The sequence below is a fragment of the Salmo salar genome, chromosome 25 (genome assembly GCF_965601325.2).
Source record: "Salmo salar chromosome 25, fSalSal1, whole genome shotgun sequence".
Classification (NCBI taxonomy): domain Eukaryota; kingdom Metazoa; phylum Chordata; class Actinopteri; order Salmoniformes; family Salmonidae; genus Salmo; species Salmo salar.
This window is the reverse complement of record NC_138315.1, coordinates 54,704,176-54,723,783: the sequence shown is the minus strand read 5'-3', so window position 1 is coordinate 54,723,783 and position 19,608 is coordinate 54,704,176. Positions and strand designations below refer to the sequence as shown.

At 44.3% G+C, this 19,608-nt stretch overlaps 1 protein-coding gene across 2 annotated transcripts in view; it reads left to right on the top strand.

Moving 5' to 3' along the window:
• Window positions 1-19,608, top strand: part of LOC106586949 (hyccin 2) — a 153,458-nt gene that overhangs the window by 28,182 nt on the left and 105,668 nt on the right. Inside the window, exon 2 of one of the 2 annotated variants that reach the window (XM_045707906.2) lies at window positions 12,415-12,497. The exons of the other annotated variant lie outside the window; for it this stretch is intronic. The gene's annotated coding sequence lies outside the window, so the exon portion shown is untranslated. The remainder of the gene's footprint in view (window positions 1-12,414; window positions 12,498-19,608) is intronic. 2 annotated transcript variants of the gene reach the window in all.

Here is a 19,608-nt window from a genome sequence, read left to right as displayed (position 1 = left end):
GCAGCCACGGTCCATCCTTTATTTAAAGGAGGAGATCAAGCTGATCCTAACTGTTATAGGCCCATTTCTTTTTATCAAAAGTGTTGAAAAACTTGTCAATAATCAGCTGACTGGCTTTCTTGACGTCTATAGTATTCTCTCTGGTATGCAATCTGGTTTCCGCTCAGGTTATTGATGTGTCACTGCAACCTTAAAGGTCCTCAATGATGTCACCATTGCTCTTGATTCTAAGAAATGTTGTGCTGCTATTTTTATTGACTTGGCCAAAGCTTTTGATACGGTAGACCATTCTATTCTTGTGGGCCGGCTGAGGAGTATTGGTGTCTCTGAGGGGTCTTTGGCCTGGTTTGGTAACTACCTCTCTGAGTGCAGTGCATAAAGTCAGAACATCTGCTGTCTCAGCCACTGCCTGTCACCAAGGTAGTACCCCAAGGCTTGATCCTAGGCCCTACGCTCTTCTCAATTTACATCAACAACATAGCTCAGGCAGTAAGAAGCTCTCTCATCCAATTATATGCAGATGATACAGTTTATACTCAGCTGGCCCCTCACCAGATTTTGTGTTAAATACTCTACAGCAAAGATTTCTTTAGTGTTCAACAAGGTTTCTCTGGTCTTACCCTTGTTCTGAGCACCTCCAAAACAAAGGTCATGTGGTTTGGTAAGAAGAACACCCCTCTCCCAACTGGGGTGATTACTACCTCTGAGGGTTTAGAGCTTGAGTTAGTCACCTCACACAAGTACTTGGGAGTATGGCTTGTCTGTACACTGTCCTTCTCTCAGCACATATCAAAGCTGCAGGCTAAAGTTGAATCTAGACTTGGTTTCCTCTATTGTAATCATTCCTCTTTCACCCCAGCTGCCAAACTAACCCTGATTCAGAAGACCATCCTACCCATGCTAGATTAGAGACATAATTTATAGATCGGCTAGATGTTCTTTACCGTTCGGCCATCAGATTCACCACCAATGGTCCATATAGGACACTTCACTGCACTCTATACTCCTCTGTATTTTGTAAATGACATCGCCGAAGTCAAGGATCGGTAGGATAGTCAGTTTTACGAGGGTATGTTTTGTAGCATGAGTGAAGGAGGCTTTGTTGCAAAATAGGAAGCCGATTCTAGATTTAAGTCTGGAAGGAGACACCTAGGTATTTATAGTTGTCCACATATTCAAAAGAAGGGTCCAAAGAAGGGCCAGAAGTATACAGAATGGTGTCGTCTGTGTATAGGTGGATCACAGAATCACCAGCAGCAAGAGCGACATCATTGATATACAGAGAAAAGAGTCGGCCCGAGAATTGAACCCTGTGGCACCCCCATAGAGACTGCCAGAGGTCCGGACAACAGACCCTCCGATATGACACACTGAACTCTGTCTGAGAAGTAGTTGGTGAACCAGGTGAGGCAGTCATTAGAGAAACCAAGGCTGTTGAGTCTGCCGATAAGAATACAGTGATTGACTGAGTCGAAAGCCTAGGCCAGTTCAATGAAGACCGATGCACAGTACGGTCTTTTATTGATGGCGGTTATGATATCGTTTAGGACCTTGAGCGTGGCTGAGATGACCAGCTCGGAAACCCGATTGCATAGTGGAGAAGGTACGGTGGTAGGTAACAACACAGCTGCAACACTGATCCTCAACACGGGGGGCCCCTCAGGGGTGCGTGCTCCGTCCCCTCCTGTACTCCCTGTTCACTCATGACTGCACGGCCAGGCACGACTCCAACACCATCATTAAGTTCACTGACAACGATGAGACCGCCTATAGGGAGGGGGTCAGAGACCTGGCCGTGTGGTGCCAGGACAACAACCTCTCCCTCAACGTGATCGAGACTAAGGAGATGATTGTGGACTACAGGAAAAAGAGGACTGAGCACGCCCCCATTCTCATCAACGGGGCTGCAGTGGAGCAGGTTGAGAGCTTCAAGTTCCTCGGTGTCCATCACAACAAACTAACATGGTCCAAACACACCAAGACAGTCGTGAAGAGGGCACGACAAAGCCTATTGCCCCTCGGGAGACTGAAAAGATTTGGCATGGGTCCTCAGATCCTCAAAAGATTTTGCAGCTGCACCATCGAGAGCATCATGACTGGTTGCATCACTGCCTGGTATGGCAACAGCTCGGCCTCCGACCGCAAGGCACTACAGAGAGTTGTGCATACGGCCCAGTACATCACCAGCTTCCTGCCATCCAGGACCTCTATACCAGGCGGTGTCAGAGGAAGGCCCTAAAAATTGTCAGACTCCAGCCAACCTAGTCATAGACTGTTCTCTCAGCTACCGCATATTGACTCTGTACCTGTACCCACTGTATATAGCCTCCACATTGACTCTGTACCGGTACCCCCTGTATATAGCCTCCACATTGACTCTGTACCGGTACCCACTGTATATAGCCTCCACATTGACTCTGTACCGGTACCCCCTGTATATAGCCTCCACATTGACTCTGTACCGGTACCCCCTGTATATAGCCTCCACATTGACTCTGTACCGGCAACCCCTGTATATAGCCTCCACATTGACTCTGTACCGTAATACCCTGTGTATAGCCTCCACATTGACTCTGTACCGGTACCCCCTGTATATAGCCTCCACATTGACTCTGTACCGGTACCCCCTGTATATAGCCTCCACATTGACTCTGTACCGTAATACCCTGTGTATAGCCTCCACATTGACTCTGTACCGTAATACCCTGTGTATAGCCTCCACATTGACTCTGTACCGTAATACCCTGTATATAGCCTCCACATTGACTCTGTACCGTAATACCCTGTGTATAGCCTCCACATTGACTCTGTACCGTAATACCCTGTATATAGCCTCCACATTGAATCTGTACCGTAATACCCTGTATATAGCCTCCACATTGAATCTGTACCGTAATACCCTGTATATAGCCTCCACATTGACTCTGTACCGTAATACCCTGTGTATAGCCTCCACATTGACTCTGTACCGTAATACCCTGTGTATAGCCTCCACATTGACTCTGTACCGTAATACCCTGTGTATAGCCTCCACATTGACTCTGTACCGTAATACCCTGTATATAGCCTCCACATTGACTCTGTACCGTAATACCCTGTATATAGCCTCCACATTGACTCTGTACCGTACCCCCTGTATATAGCCCCACTATTGTTATTCACTGATGCTCTTTAATTATGTTTTTCTTCTCTTACTTTTTTCTTAATTATTTTTTTTTAGGTATTTTCTTAACTGCATTGTTTAAGGGCTTGTAAGTAAGCATTTCACTGTGAGGTCTACTACACCTGTTGTATTCAGCATTTCACTGTGAGGTCTACTACACCTGTTGTATTCAGCATTTAACTGTGAGGTCTACTACACCTGTTGTATTCAGCATTTCACTGTGAGGTCTACTACACCTGTTGTATTCAGCATTTCACTGTGAGGTCTACTACACCTGTTGTATTCAGCATTTCACTGTGAGGTCTACTACACCTGTTGTATTCAGCATTTCACTGTGAGGTCTACTACACCTGTTGTATTCAGCATTTCACTGTGAGGTCTACTACACCTGTTGTATTCAGCATTTCACTGTGAGGTCTACTACACCTGTTGTATTCAGCATTTCACTGTGAGGTCTACTACACCTGTTGTATTCAGCATTTCACTGTGAGGTCTACTACACCTGTTGTATTCAGCATTTCACTGTGAGGTCTACTACACCTGTTGTATTCAGCATTTCACTGTGAGGTCTACTACACCTGTTGTATTCAGCATTTCACTGTGAGGTCTACTACACCTGTTGTATTCAGCATTTCACTGTGAGGTCTACTACACCTGTTGTATTCAGCATTTCACTGTGAGGTCTACTACACCTGTTGTATTCAGCATTTCACTGTGAGGTCTACTACACCTGTTGTATTCAGCATTTCACTGTGAGGTCTACTACACCTGTTGTATTCAGCATTTCACTGTGAGGTCTACTACACCTGTTGTATTCAGCATTTCACTGTGAGGTCTACTACACCTGTTGTATTCAGCATTTCACTGTGAGGTCTACTACACCTGTTGTATTCAGCATTTCACTGTGAGGTCTACTACACCTGTTGTATTCAGCATTTCACTGTGAGGTCTACTACACCTGTTGTATTCAGCATTTCACTGTGAGGTCTACTACACCTGTTGTATTCAGCATTTCACTGTGAGGTCTACTACACCTGTTGTATTCAGCATTTCACTGTGAGGTCTACTACACCTGTTGTATTCAGCATTTCACTGTGAGGTCTACTACACCTGTTGTATTCAGCACTTCACTGTGAGGTCTACTACACCTGTTGTATTCAGCACTTCACTGTGAGGTCTACTACACCTGTTGTATTCAGCATTTCACTGTGAGGTCTACTACACCTGTTGTATTCAGCATTTCACTGTGAGGTCTACTACACCTGTTGTATTCAGCATTTCACTGTGAGGTCTACTACACCTGTTGTATTCAGCATTTCACTGTGAGGTCTACTACACCTGTTGTGTTCAGCATTTCACTGTGAGGTCTACTACACCTGTTGTGTTCAGCATTTCACTGTGAGGTCTACTACACCTGTTGTGTTCAGCATTTCACTGTGAGGTCTACTACACCTGTTGTGTTCAGCATTTCACTGTGAGGTCTACTACACCTGTTGTGTTCAGCATTTCACTGTGAGGTCTACTACACCTGTTGTGTTCAGCATTTCACTGTGAGGTCTACTACACCTGTTGTGTTCAGCATTTCACTGTGAGGTCTACTACACCTGTTGTGTTCAGCATTTCACTGTGAGGTCTACTACACCTGTTGTGTTCAGCATTTCACTGTGAGGTCTACTACACCTGTTGTGTTCAGCATTTCACTGTGAGGTCTACTACACCTGTTGTGTTCAGCATTTCACTGTGAGGTCTACTACACCTGTTGTGTTCAGCATTTCACTGTGAGGTCTACTACACCTGTTGTGTTCAGCATTTCACTGTGAGGTCTACTACACCTGTTGTGTTCAGCATTTCACTGTGAGGTCTACTACACCTGTTGTGTTCAGCATTTCACTGTGAGGTCTACTACACCTGTTGTGTTCAGCATTTCACTGTGAGGTCTACTACACCTGTTGTGTTCAGCATTTCACTGTGAGGTCTACTACACCTGTTGTGTTCAGCATTTCACTGTGAGGTCTACTACACCTGTTGTGTTCAGCATTTCACTGTGAGGTCTACTACACCTGTTGTGTTCAGCATTTCACTGTGAGGTCTACTACACCTGTTGTGTTCAGCATTTCACTGTGAGGTCTACTACACCTGTTGTGTTCAGCATTTCACTGTGAGGTCTACTACACCTGTTGTATTCAGCATTTCACTGTGAGGTCTACACAACCACGCTCTCCACCTAGGTGGCTCTTTTCATCAATGATCTGACAGTATGAATCCCTCTATCTCATTCATACTATCTCATATCACTGAAGGCTACTATTTCTGTGCATTTCAACACCTCCAGAAACAATGTAACTTCCTTTTTACTTCAACTCCATTCTGCTTTGTGTGCATATGGAGTCCCTTAGGGGCAAAACTGGTCTATTCATCTCATCTCTAAATTACATTCTCTGCTGCTTAAAATGACTCAGAAACCAATTCCTTCCTGTTCATCATGGAAGGAATATCTGTATGTAGTACTGGTACTGGTTGGACCAGGTTCTGTATGTAGTACTGGTTGGACCAGGTTCTGTGTGTAGTACTGGTTGGACCAGGTTCTGTATGTAGTACTGGTTGGACCGGGTTCTGTATGTAGTACTGGTACTGGTTGGACCAGGTTCTGTATGTAGTACTGGTACTGGTTGGACCAGGTTCTGTATGTAGTACTGGTTGGACCAGGTTCTGTGTGTAGTACTGGTTGGACCAGGTTCTGTATGTAGTACTGGTTGGACCAGGTTCTGTATGTAGTACTGGTTGGACCAGGTTCTGTATGTAGTACTGGCACTGGTTGGACCAGGTTCTGTATGTAGTACTGGTTGGACCAGGTTCTGTATGTAGTACTGGTACTGGTTGGACCAGGTTCTGTATGTAGTACTGGTTGGACCAGGTTCTGTATGTAGTACTGGCACTGGTTGGACCAGGTTCTGTATGTAGTACTGGCACTGGTTGGACCAGGTTCTGTATGTAGTACTGGTTGGACCAGGTTCTGTATGTAGTACTGGCACTGGTTGGACCAGGTTCTGTATGTAGTACTGGTTGGACCAGGTTCTGTATGTAGTACTGGTTGGACCAGGTTCTGTATGTAGTACTGGTACTGGTTGGACCAGGTTCTGTATGTAGTACTGGCACTGGTTGGACCAGGTTCTGTATGTAGTACTGGTTGGACCAGGTTCTGTATGTAGTACTGGTTGGACCAGGTTCTGTGTGTAGTACTGGTTGGACCGGGTTCTGTCTGTAGTACTGGTTGGACCGGGTTCTGTGTGTAGTACTGGTGGAGCAGAGATTGGTTGGCTGCGGTCAAATGTATTTTCATGGAGGAGGGAGACACTTCATCTCCTGTGAGTGATTTACATGTGAGTGATTTTGCATGTCCATGTGAGTGATTTTGTATGTCCATGTGATTGATTTTACATGTCCATGTGAGTGATTTTACATGTCCATGTGAGTGATTTACATGTCCCTGTGAGTGATTTACATGTCCCTGTGAGTGGTAACGAGTTGAAATCCACTTCCTTATTGTTTTGTTGGCACATTAATGTATTCTTATTTTGTGTGTTTTGTAGGCCTGTAGCCAGCCACGGAGTCGGGCACATTGGCTATTTAATGTCCTTTGATTGACGAACGAACAGCTTGTTTACTATTTTACAAAAGGTGTCTAAATAACTTAATAAAGTCTCCTATATCCCTTTGCTATTTACTGTATATATCATATAACATAGATATGTCCATGGCATTGTTCCCTCTAAGCTGCGAGCTGTAGCCCCGAGAATGACCCGTAGAAATATCAGCCCACAGTGAGAAGCATGCGATTGGCCAGCGGTAGGCCTTAATGATGTTCAATGGGATGGCTCAGATGACCGTGTCTGCAGTAACCTAGCGGGCATGAAAAAAAGCTACAGAGAAGTTGATTGGTTTAAAACCATGACTGGGGAGAGATTGTCAGTGAAATACAGCAAAGTGCTGCTGTTTTGTTGAGTGAGTTCATGTTTAAGTTCTTAGTTATTAACACTTTGTATTCTACACTTTTATAAGACATAAAATGCACGTTCTTCCTATTTCCACTCAGCGCTACAACCAGCACTGCAGCAGTAATGTATGAGTAGGCAGTGGTGGAAAAAGTGTACAATTGTCATACTTGAGTAAAAGTCACGATACCTTAATAGAAAATGACTCAAGGGAATGCCATCCAGTAAAACAGTACTTGAGTAAGATTTGGTTTCAAATATACTTAAGTATCAAAAGTATAAATAATTTCAAATGTATTATATTAAATAAACCACAATTTCTTGTTTTTTGTTTGTTTACAGATAGCTCGGGGCACGCTCACACTCAGACATCATTTACAAATGAAGCATTTGTGTTTAGTGAGTCCTCCAGATCAGAGGCAGTAGGGATGACCAGGGATGTTCTCTGTTTAGTGAGTCCTCCAGATCAGAGGCAGTAGGGATGACCAGGGATGTTCTCTGTTTAGTGAGTCCTCCAGATCAGAGGCAGTAGGGATGACCAGGGATGTTCTCTGTTTAGTGAGTCCTCCAGATCAGAGGCAGTAGGGATGACCAGGGATGTTCTCTGTTTAGTGAGTCCTCCAGATCAGAGGCAGTAGGGATGACCAGGGATGTTCTCTGTTTAGTGAGTCCTCCAGATCAGAGGCAGTAGGGATGACCAGGGATGTTCTCTGTTTAGTGAGTCCTCCAGATCAGAGGCAGTAGGGATGACCAGGGATGTTCTCTGTTTAGTGAGTCCTCCAGATCAGAGGCAGTAGGGACGACCAGGGATGTTCTCTGTTTAGTGAGTCCTCCAGATCAGAGGCAGTAGGGATGACCAGGGATGTTCTCTTGATAAGTGTGTTAATTGGACCATTTTCCTGCTAAACATTCAAAATGTAACAAGTACGTCTGGGTGTCTGGATAAATGTATGGAGTAAAAAGTACATTATTTTCTTTAGGAATTTAGTTAAGTAAAGACTGTCCAAAATAATAATCGTAAAGTACAGATATCCCAAAAACTACTTTAGTTTTTAAAGTATTTGTACTTAAGTACTTTACACCACTGTGAGTATTAGTGTTTGAAGTACATTCGGAAAGTATTCAGACCCCATGACTTTTCCCAAATTTTGTTACGTTACGGCCTTATTCTAAAATGGATTAAATTAAAATGTACTATGTGTAATCTGGAGGGAGGGACGGCAGGGGAGGGAGGGAGGGACGGCAGGGGAGGGAGGGAGGGACGGCAGGAGAGGGAGGGAGGGACGGCAGGAGAGGGATGTACCTTGTAGATTGATGAGGGAGATAAACTATTGCCTGCTTTCATAAGCTTCGGTCCCAGGAAAACACAGAATTTATTTAAGGATAAATGTTTAATAATCCCTGGCCTATAGGCTAGCACTTCTACGCCCCCTCACATCTAGCGAATTAGCTTCTCGAGCGTCGAACGACAGTTGGGAGGAGATGTAGACTAAGTTAGCAAAACAACTGCTTATAACTATTAGTAAACGGTCCTGCTATTTAGATCAAGTTGATCTACATGAAAATCATTTTATTAAATTAAAAAGGCCTATTTAAACGGGTTTGATGGTCATTTTATTTTCATCATGGTCATCATCCACCACCTTCACAGCCCTACCTACATGTACAGATTACCTCATTATTCCCCTGCACATGGACTCAGTTCACAGCCCTACCTACATGTACAGATTACCTCATTATTCCCCTGCACATGGACTCAGTTCACAGCCCTACCTACATGTACAGATTACCTCATTATTCCCCTGCACATGGACTCAGTACCGGTACGCTTGTATATAGCCTCGTAATTGTTATACTGTTTCCCCCCGTACTCGGTATTGTTGGGAAAGGGCTCTTTAATTCAGCATTTCTTAGTAAAGTCTACACCTGTTATATTCGGCGCCTGTGACGGTTCGTATTTGATTTAGCATGTTCTCTGTCCGGTAGAACGGGAAAGGACTAGTCTGTCCACATGCTGCTCAAGGCTGAGTGAATCTGTTTGTGACGTCACTGACTGTGAGAGACTTTAGTTTCTGTAGGAGTCTACTCTCTGCAGCGAACAATATATCAGGCCAACAACAAATATATATATATATATATATATATATATATATATATATATATAGCCTATATTTTCAATTGTACTTCCAGCCCACTCCACGCCGCTACATAGACAGTACACTACACACAGCAGTTACAATCACCCTGCTTTCCCCCTCCTGTTATGTCCTGTTATGTCCTGTTATCCTGCCTGTTGCAGCAGAGGGAGTCTGGGTCTGTTGTGACTGAAGGAGGGTTGAGTCCACCTACACTATGTATACAAAGCATGTGGACACACGGAAAAAATGAGTGGCTATTTCAGCCACACCCGTTTGCTGACAGGTGTATGAAATTGAGTACACAGCCAAGCAATCTAGAAAACATTGGCAGTAGAATGGCCTTACTGAAGAGGTCAGTGATTTTTCAACTTGGCACCATCATAGGATGCTACCATTCCAACAAGCCAATTCATCAATTTTCTGCCCTGCTAAAGCTGCCCCGGTCAAATGTAAGTGCTGTTATTGTGAAGTGGAAACGTCTAGGAGCAACAACGGCTCAGCCGCGAAGTGGTAGGCCACACAAGCTCACAGAACTGGACCGCTGAAGCACGTAGTGAGTAAACATCGTCTGTCCTCGGTTGCATCACTCACTACCAAATTACAAACTGCCTCTGGAAGCAACGTCAGCACATGAACTGTTCATCAGGAGCTTCATGAAATGGGTTTCCATGGCCGAGCAGCCGCACACAAGCCTAAGATCACCATGTGCAATGCCAAGCGTCAGCTGGAGTGGTGTAAAGCTCGCCGCCATTGGACTCTGGAGCAGTGGAAATGTGTTCTCTGGGGTGATGAATCACGCTTCACCATCTGGCAGTCCGACAGAATAATCTGGGTTTAGTGGATGCCAGGATAACGTTACCTGCCTGACTGCGTACTGCCAACTGTAAAGTTTGGTGGAGGAATAATGGTCTGGGGATGTTTTTCATGGTTAAGGGCTAGGTCCTTTAGTTCCATTGAAGGGAAACCTTAACGCTACAGCATACATTGACGTTCTAGATGATTCTGTGCTTCCAACTTTGTGGCAACAGTTTGTATTTATTATGGATCCCCATTAGCTGTTGCCAAAGCAGTTTGGGAAAGGCCCTTTCCTGTTTCAGCATGACGATTCCCTCTTTCATACAGAAATGGCTTGAGGTCGGTGAGGAAGAACTTGACTGGCCTGCACAGAGCCCTGGCCTCAACCCCATCAAACACCTTTGGGATGAATTGGAACGCCGACTGTGATCCAGGACTAATCGCCCAACATCAGTACCCGACCTCACTAATGCTCTTGTGGTTGAATGGTAGCAAGTCCCTGCAGCAATGTTCCAACATCTAGTGGAAAGCCTTCCCAGAAGAGTGGAGGCTGTTATAGCAGCAATGTTCTAACATCTAGTGGAAAGCCTTCCCAGAAGAGTGGAGGCTGTTATAGCAGCAATGTTCCAACATCTAGTGGAAAGCCTTCCCAGAAGAGTGGAGGCTGTTATAGCAGCAATGTTCCAACATCTAGTGGAAAGCCTTCCCAGAAGTGTGGAGGCTGTTATAACAGCAAAGGGGTTTGTGGGTATTTTTTATTTAAACAAGGAGTCATATTGAGATTAAAAATCTCTTACAAGAGAGCCCTGTACACATTACAATAACAACATACATGTGTATAAAACAATGTAGTTCAGCACAATAAACAAAAATAAACATATTTAATAAAAGCAATCCCATTCAACTACATAGAGGTCCTCAATCAATAATGTAAACTTCCTGAGTGTCACCAGCACATCTAACTGCAGTGAACTCTGCAGACTGGTCCACAATTTAGGGTAAAAAAAAAAATGCAGATTTTCCCAAATCTGTGGAGACCGAAGGGATCTCTGGTGTGTGGAGGCTATATACAGGGGGTACCGGTACATTGTATACAGACTACAATGATGAGTCCTAAAACAGTCCCCTGTGGTAAAACGTGTTGCTGAGTGGTAGACTTTAATTAATGGGTTTCCGCATGCACGTAAACAATATCACCGCAATCCAATACAGGGAGAAACGTTGTTTGAACAGTCTTTCTCATATTTGTAATACTGAGGCATGATTTATATCGATATATAAAAAAACTATCTTGGATCTTAGCTTCTTAGTCAATGTTCTATATGCATTATGAAGGACGACTTGTCATCAGTCCAGACACCCAGGTACTTACATTGGGAAACAAGTTCAATTTTGGATCCATTTATAGCACAGATATGCAGGTCTTCAGGGTTAACATTTCGTGACCAAGAGAACAGCATGAGCTTGGTTTAACTTGTATTTAACACAAAAGATCTGTAAGTGATTTCTGAACTGAATCAAAGTCATGCTGAAGTTCACGAATGGCCCGCTGCACTGAGGCGGCACAGGAATACAAACCTGTCATCTGCATAGAGATGAATGTTACAAGTATTAACAGTGTTTCCTGTCATTAATATACAAAGTGAACAATAATGGACCCAAAATCGAACCCTGAGGAACACCTTTTTTGAATTTCAAGAAATTCAGATTTAACCCCCATCTGTCAAGGTGGCCTGAGTTCTGTCACTGAGAGAATTCTGAAACCATAAACAGGCTGTTTAACCCAGGCCAACTCTTGATCATTTCTTCAGCAAAACAAAATGATCAATAGTATTGAACGCCTTTGACAGGTCAATGAACAAGGCAGCACAGCTCTTTTTAGCATCCAAGGCATTGACAAGATCATTAACAACTAGCGTGGTTGCTATGGTAGTACTATGCCCAGGCCTAAACCCTGATTGGTTTATATTAAGAATTACAATTATCAGATAAAGGAACAAAGTTGTACATTAACCGAGGATTCAAGAATCTTAGCTAAAGAAGGTAGTCTTGAAATGGGGCGATAGTTGGGAAGTTAATTTGTATCTCCACCCTGATGGAGTGGCAGCACAGATACAGATTTCCATGCTTTTGGAATACTTCCTGTTAACATTGTTAACTAGCTTTACTAGACCAGAACGTTAACTAGCTTTACTAGACCAGAACGTTAACTAGCTTTACTAGACCAGAACGTTAACTAGCTTTACTAGACCATAACTGGCGTCCAGTTACACCATAGATCCTCTCAATACCAACCAACCTGACTGATCGTTCTCTCATTTTCTAGGTGACTGAGCGAGCGACAGATGAGTGACATCACGGACACCCAGCTTTTTCACCCGGTGGACATCTGAACTCTGGAAGAGTGAGGTGAGGTCAGGGGTGAAGGGCCAGCCTGATGTTTTTATCTCACTCCACTCAGTAAAAAAAAAAAAAAACTTTGTCTCAGTCATGTGTCCAATGATCTTTCTCTGGTAGTCTGTTTTGGGGGCCTATGTTGTACTGATTTCTTCACTGTCCCATAGCTTCAGTAGGGGGCGCTAGAGATGTCCTAGAGTGGGCTGTTCTTTCAAATTAATCGATTTGGAAAAAAATACAATGTTTAAAAATTGACCAGACACACCCTGTGTGTTTTAACAAAATCGCCTATATTTTGAGATACGAAGATGTTATTCTAATTTAAATTAAACTGTTATCTATCCCGTCTGCAAAGAACTTGAAACATTTGTATCAACTAGGTCTGGCCAGAAGCTTATGAACTGTTCCGGGCCCCCCGTTTCCAACGGCAGTGAGCTCCGGACAGACTTGTATTTGCGCTAGGGATAAGAAGTAAATCGGTATTTTATGACGGTAACATTGGATCAGAGGATGGCATTTTTCCCTTTTTTATATTGAAGCTCGTGGTTATCGAAAGGGACAGAGCTGAAAATATTTCTCAAATACATTGAGGAACTATTGTCCTTCTCAATGACTTTGTTTACTTTCTGTTTGAGGTGAAGAAAAAAATGACTGAGAAGCTCCACAGCTCATTAAAGAAAACCAGAAAAACTATTGGACATCCCCAGATGTAATTAAAAGAATGTAATAAATGTGCAACCACTCGACTTTAAAAAAAAAAAGTCTGTTGGGTCGACAAATATCGACCAATCAATCGATCGGTGGACTAAATGGGGTCGGAGGTAGGTGGCCCAGAAAGAAGAGAAGGGAGAGCCTCGTTCAGAACCAGGCTTCTCTGACCAAATCAACGTTTATTGGTCACATACACATGGTTAGAAGATGATTTTGCGAGTGTAGTGAAATGCTTGTGCTTCTAGTTCTGACAGTGCAGCAATATCTAACAATTCCACAACCACCTAATACAAACAAATCTAAGTAAAGGAATGGAATAAGAATATATATGGATGAGCAATGACAGAGCAGCATAGGCAAGATGCAATAGTTGGTATTAAAATACAGTATATACATATGAGATGAGTAATACAAGATATGTAAACATTTAAAGTGACTAGTGTTCCATTTATTAAAGTGGCCAATGATTCCGAGTCCATATGTAGGCAGCAGCCTCTCTGTGTTAGTGATGGCTGTTTTAACAGTCTGATGGCCTGGAGATAGAAGCTGTTTTTCAGTCTCTCGGTCCCAGCTTTGATGCACCTGTACTGACCTCTCCTTCTGGATGATAGCGGGGTGAACAGGCAGTGGCTCGGGTGGTTGTTGTCCTTGATGATCTTTTTGGCCTTCCTGTGACATCGGGTGGTGTAGGTGTCCTGGAGGGCAGGTAGTTTGCCCCCGGTGATGCGTTGTGCAGACCTCACTACCCTCTGGAGAGCCCTGCGGTTGCAGGCGGTGCAGTTGTCATACCAGGCGGTGATACAGCCCGACAGGATGCTCTCGATTGTGCATCTGTAAAAGTTTGTTTAGTGTTTTACGTGACAAGCCAAATTTCACCAGCCTCCTGAGGCTGTCTGTGTGGGTGGACCATTTCAGTTTGTCCGTGATGTGTACGCCGAGGAACTTAAAACTTTCCACCTTCTCCACGCCGAGGTGTGAATCCTCGCAACACGTCACACCAATCAAATGCAGAAAGTGTCCTACCTGGTCTGAAAACCGTGATGAACAGCACATAGCTTCTACGGGCGTGTGGGGGGAGGGTTCTTGAAATGTAACATCCAATAAAAATGTAGCTGCTAGAAGCCAGCGGACCCTTCTAGCCGTTTTAGCTAATTCTCCAGATCTCCATGGAGACGTGACGACATCGTGATCTCGAGGTATGGCTACGCAAGACTAATATAGGCCCAATATAGGCTATATCTCAATGCCACATGCAACAATTTCAATGATTTTACTGAGTTACAGTTCATATAAGGAAATCGGTCAATTTAAATAAATTCATTAGGCCCTAATCTATGGATTTCACATGACTGGATAATGCCAGGCCCCATGTCCCAAGGATCTGTACACAATTCCTGGAAGCTGAAAATGTCCCAGTTCTTCCATGGCCTGTATACTCAGACATGTCACCCATTGAGCATGTTTGGGATGCTCTGGATTGATGTGTACGACAGTGAGTTCCAGTTCCCGCCAAAATCCAGGAACTTCACACAGCCATTGAAGTGGGACAACAAATAACAGGCCACAATCAACAGCCTGATCAACTCTATGCGAAGGAGATGTCGCACTGCATGAGGCAAATTGTGGCTTATGGTAGAGAAATTAACATTAAAATCTCTGGCAATAGCCCTCGTGGACATTCCTGCAGTCAGCATGCCAATTGCACACTCCCTCAATTTTCAGACATCTATGGCATTGTGTTATGGGCAGAACTGCACATTTTAGAGTGGCCTTTTATTGTTGCCAGCACAAGGTGCACCTGTGTAATGATCATGCCGTTTAATCAGCTTCTTGATATGCCACACCTGTCAGGTGGATGGATTATCTTGGCAAAGGAGAAATGCTCACTAACAGGATGTAAACTAATTTGTGCACAACATTTTAGAGAAATTAGCTTTTTGTCCACATGGAACATTTCTGGGATCTTTTATTTCAGCTGATGAAACATGGGATCAACACTTTACATGTTGTGTTTATATTTTTGTTAAGTATATTTTGTAATTGCAGGCAATTCTTATTCCTTATTACCTAAAATATTTGTCATTGTATTCCTAAATGTTAAACTTTAATGTAGAGCCCTGAATGGGCGGAGTTACGGAATGTCACCGTAGAGCCCCGAATGGGCGGAGTTACGGAATGTCACCGTAGAGCCCCGAATGGGCGGAGTTACGGAATGTCACCGTAGAGCCCCGAATGGGCGGCGTTACGGAATGTCACCGTAGAGCCCCGAATGGGCGGAGTTACGGAATGTCACCGTAGAGCCCCGAATGGGCGGAGTTACGGAATGTCACCGTAGAGCCCCGAATGGGCGGAGTTACGGAATGTCACCGTAGAGCCCCGAATGGGCGGAGTTACGGAATGTCACCGTAGAGCCCCGAATGGGCGGAGTTACGGAATGTCACCGTAGAGCCCCGAATGGGCGGAGTTACGGAATGTCACCGTAGAGCCCCGAATGGGCGGAGTTACGGAATGTCACCGTAGAGCCCCGAATGGGCGGAGTTACGGAATGTCACCGTAGAGCCCCGAATGGGCGGAGTTACGGAATGTCACCGTAGAGCCCCGAATGGGCGGAGTTAGCGATCACTGCAACTGCTTTAGATGCAGGGTTTATGAAATGAACTACCATTATACTGACTGATCTATAGCCTAGTGCTATGATATATATATGTGCATTAAAACCTCTATTTAATTTCACAATATGGTTTGATGCCATCAGGGGCCAAGTGTCACTCCTGACAGACTGCAGTTGCCATAGTAACAGATTACTGTGGAGAGTTCCTGCTGTCTGGGTGTTTGACACGAGGAGGAGAGGAAATGTGTGAAAGAGACAGAACACTGCTTACAATGGGACGTGAGGAACCAAATATACACAGCCAGTTAGGAAAGCTAAGGCTAGCTTTTTCAAATAGAAATTTGCATCCCGTAGCACAAACTCCAAAAGGTTCTGGGACACTGTAAAGTCCATGGAGAATAAGAGCACCTCCTCCCAGCTGCCCACTGCTCTGAGGCTAGGAAACACTGTCACCACCAATAAATTTGCGATAATTGAGAATTTCAAATAAGCATTTTTCTATGGCTGGCCATGCTTTCCACCTGGCTACCCCTACCCCGGTCAACAGCACTGCACCCCTCACTGCAACTTGCCCAAGCCTCCCCCATTTCTCCTTCTCCCAAATCCAGATAGCTGATGTTCTGAAAGAGCTGCAAAATCTGGACCCCTACAAACAGCCGGGCCAGACAATCTGGACCATCTCTTCCTAAAAGTATCCGCCGAAATTGTTGCAACCCCTGTTACTAGCCTGGTCAACCTCTCTTTCGTATCGTCTGAGATTCCCAAAGATTGGAAGCTGCCGTGGTCATCCCCCTCTTCAAAGGGGAGACACTCTAGACCCAAACTGCTACAGACCTATATCTATCCTAACCTGCCTTTCTAAGGTCTTCGAAAGCCAAGTTAACAAACAGATTACCAACCATTTTGAATCCCACCGTACCTTCTCCGCTATGCAATCTGGTTTCAGAGCTGGTCATGGGTGCATCTCAGCCACGCTCAAGGTCCTAAACGACATCATAACCTCCATCGATAAGAGACATTACTGTGCCGCTGTATTCATCGACCTGGCCAAGGCTTTCGACTCTGTCAATCACCACATTCTTATCGGCAGACTCAACAACCTTGGTTTCTCAAATGACTACCTCACCTGGTTCACCAACTACTTCTCAGACAGAGTTCAGTGTGTGAAATCGGAGGGCATGTTGTCCGGACCTCTGGCAGTCTCTATGGGGGTACCACAGGGTTCAATTCTCAGGCCGACTCTTTTCTCTGTATATCAATGATGTCGCTCTTGCTGCTGGTGATTCTGTGATCCACCTCTACGCAGACGACACCATTCTGTATACATCTGGCCTTTCTTTGGACACTGTGTTAACTACCCTCCAGACGAGCTTCAATGCCATACAACTCTCCTTCCGTGGCATCCAACTGCTCTTAAATGCTAGTAAAACTAAATGCATGCTCTTCAACCGATCGCTGCCCGCACCCGCCCGCCCGACTAGCATCACTACTCTGGACTGTTCTGGCTTGTGGACAACTACAAATACCTAGGTGTCTGGTTAGACTGTAAACTCTCCTTCCAGCCTCACATTAAGCATCTCCAATCCAAAATTAAATCTAGAATCGGCTTCCTATTTCCCAACAAAGCCTCCTTCACTCATGCTGCCAAACATACCCTTGTAAAACTGACTATCCTACCGATCCTTGACTTCGGCGATGTCATTTACAAAATAGCCTCCAACACTCTACTCAGCAAACTGGATGCAGTCTATCACAGTGCCATCCGTTTTGTCACCAAAGCCCCATACACAACCCACCACTGCGACCTGTATGCTCTCGTTGGCTGGCCCTCGCTTCATACTCGTCGCCAAACCCACTGGCTCCAGGTCATTTATAAGTTGTTGCTAGGTAAAGCCCCGCCTTATCTCAGCTCACTGGTCACCATAGCAACACCCACCCATAGCACGCGCTCCAGCAGGTATATGTCACTGGTCACCCCCAAACCAATTCCTCCTTCATCCGCGTTTCCTTCCAGTGTTCTGCTGCCAATGACTGGAACGAACTGCAAAAATCACTGAAGCTGGAGACTCATATCTCCCTCACTAACTATAAGCACCAGCTGTCAGAGCAGCTCACCGATCACTGTACCTGTACATAGCCCATCTGTAAATAGACCATCCAACTTCCTCATCACCATATTGTGATTTGTTTTGCTCCTTTGCACCCCAGTACTGCTACTTGCACACTCATCTTCTCCACATCTTTCACCCCGGTGTTTAATTTGCCATACTGTAATAATTTTGCCACAATGGCCTATTTATTGCCTTACCTCCCTTATCCTACCTCATTTGCACACACTGTATATAGACTTTCTCTATTGTATTATTGACTGTATGTTTATTTATTCCATGTGTAACTCTGTTTGTGTCGCACTGTTTTGCTTTATCTTGGCCAGGTCGCAGTTGTAAATGAGAACTTGTTCTCAACTAGCCTACCTGGTTAAATAAAGGTGAAATAAAAAAAATAATTCAAACCTTACTGCTTACAATTCACATTACAATTCAGTCCTTACTGCTTACAATTCAGTCCTTACTGCTTACAATTCAGTCCTTACTGCTTACAATTCAGTCCTTACTGCTTACAATTCAGTCCTTACTGCTTACAATTCACATTACAATTTGCAGTGCTCCTGTTTCTGACGAAAAGAGAGACAACTTAATACAGATATGGTCTGTAGCAGAAGAGAGGAGAGCAGATTTCTATGCTATGCTCGATTCTTGGCTGGCTCTTTCTCCGTTTTGGGATCAAACCAAAATTCTGTCTGTGTCCCAAATGGCAGCCAATTCCTTACATCAGGGCTCTCCATTCCAACCCTGTTCTTGGAGAGCAACCGTCCTGTAGGTTTTTGATCCAACCCCAATCTAGTGCACCTGATTCTAAGAAGGTGCTAATGAGCCCCAGCTGCCGGGCCGATAATTTGTCCCCAGCTGGTCCCTGGGCGGGTACGTACGTGGAGGATGGATTCTGGGAATCATCACGCCCCTCTGCTCCCTCCGCTGGCCATACGGCTCACTGGGTCAGCAGGTAGAGTGCTCGCCATGTGAGGCGTGAAGGCCGGTTCGAGCCCCGCTCCAGATATATATATATATTTTTTGTTATATAGACACACACACAGTACCAGTCAAAAGTTTGGACACCTACTCATTCAAGGGTTTTTCTTAATTTTTTACTATTTTCTACATTGTAGAATAATAGTGAAGACATCAAAACGATGTAATAACACATAGAATCATGTACTAGCCAAAGAAAGTGTTATAAAATATATTTTTGATTCTTCAAAGTAGCTACCCTTTGCCTTGATGACAGCTTTGCACACGCTTGACATTCTCTCAACCAGCTTCACCTGGAATGCTTTTCCATCAGTCTTGAAGGAGTTCCCACATATGCTGAGCACTTGTTGACTGTTTTTCCTTCACTCTGTGGTCCAACTCATCCCAAACCATCTCAATTGGGTTGAGGTCGGGTGATTGTGGAGGCCAGGTCATCTGATGCAGCACTCCACCACTCTTCGTCTTGGTCAAATAGCCCTTACACTGCCCGGGTCATTGTCCTGTGTGTGTTTGTTTTGTAGGCTAATAGTGTTGAATTAAAAGTGTTTACACTGCTGATTTAACCTCTTACATCTAGACGTTCCGCTAGCGGAACACCTGCTCCAATATCCAATGATAGGCGTGGCGCGAATTACAAATTCCTCAAAAATACAAAAACTTCAATTTTTCAAACATATGACTATTTCACAGCATTTTAAAGATAAGACTCTCC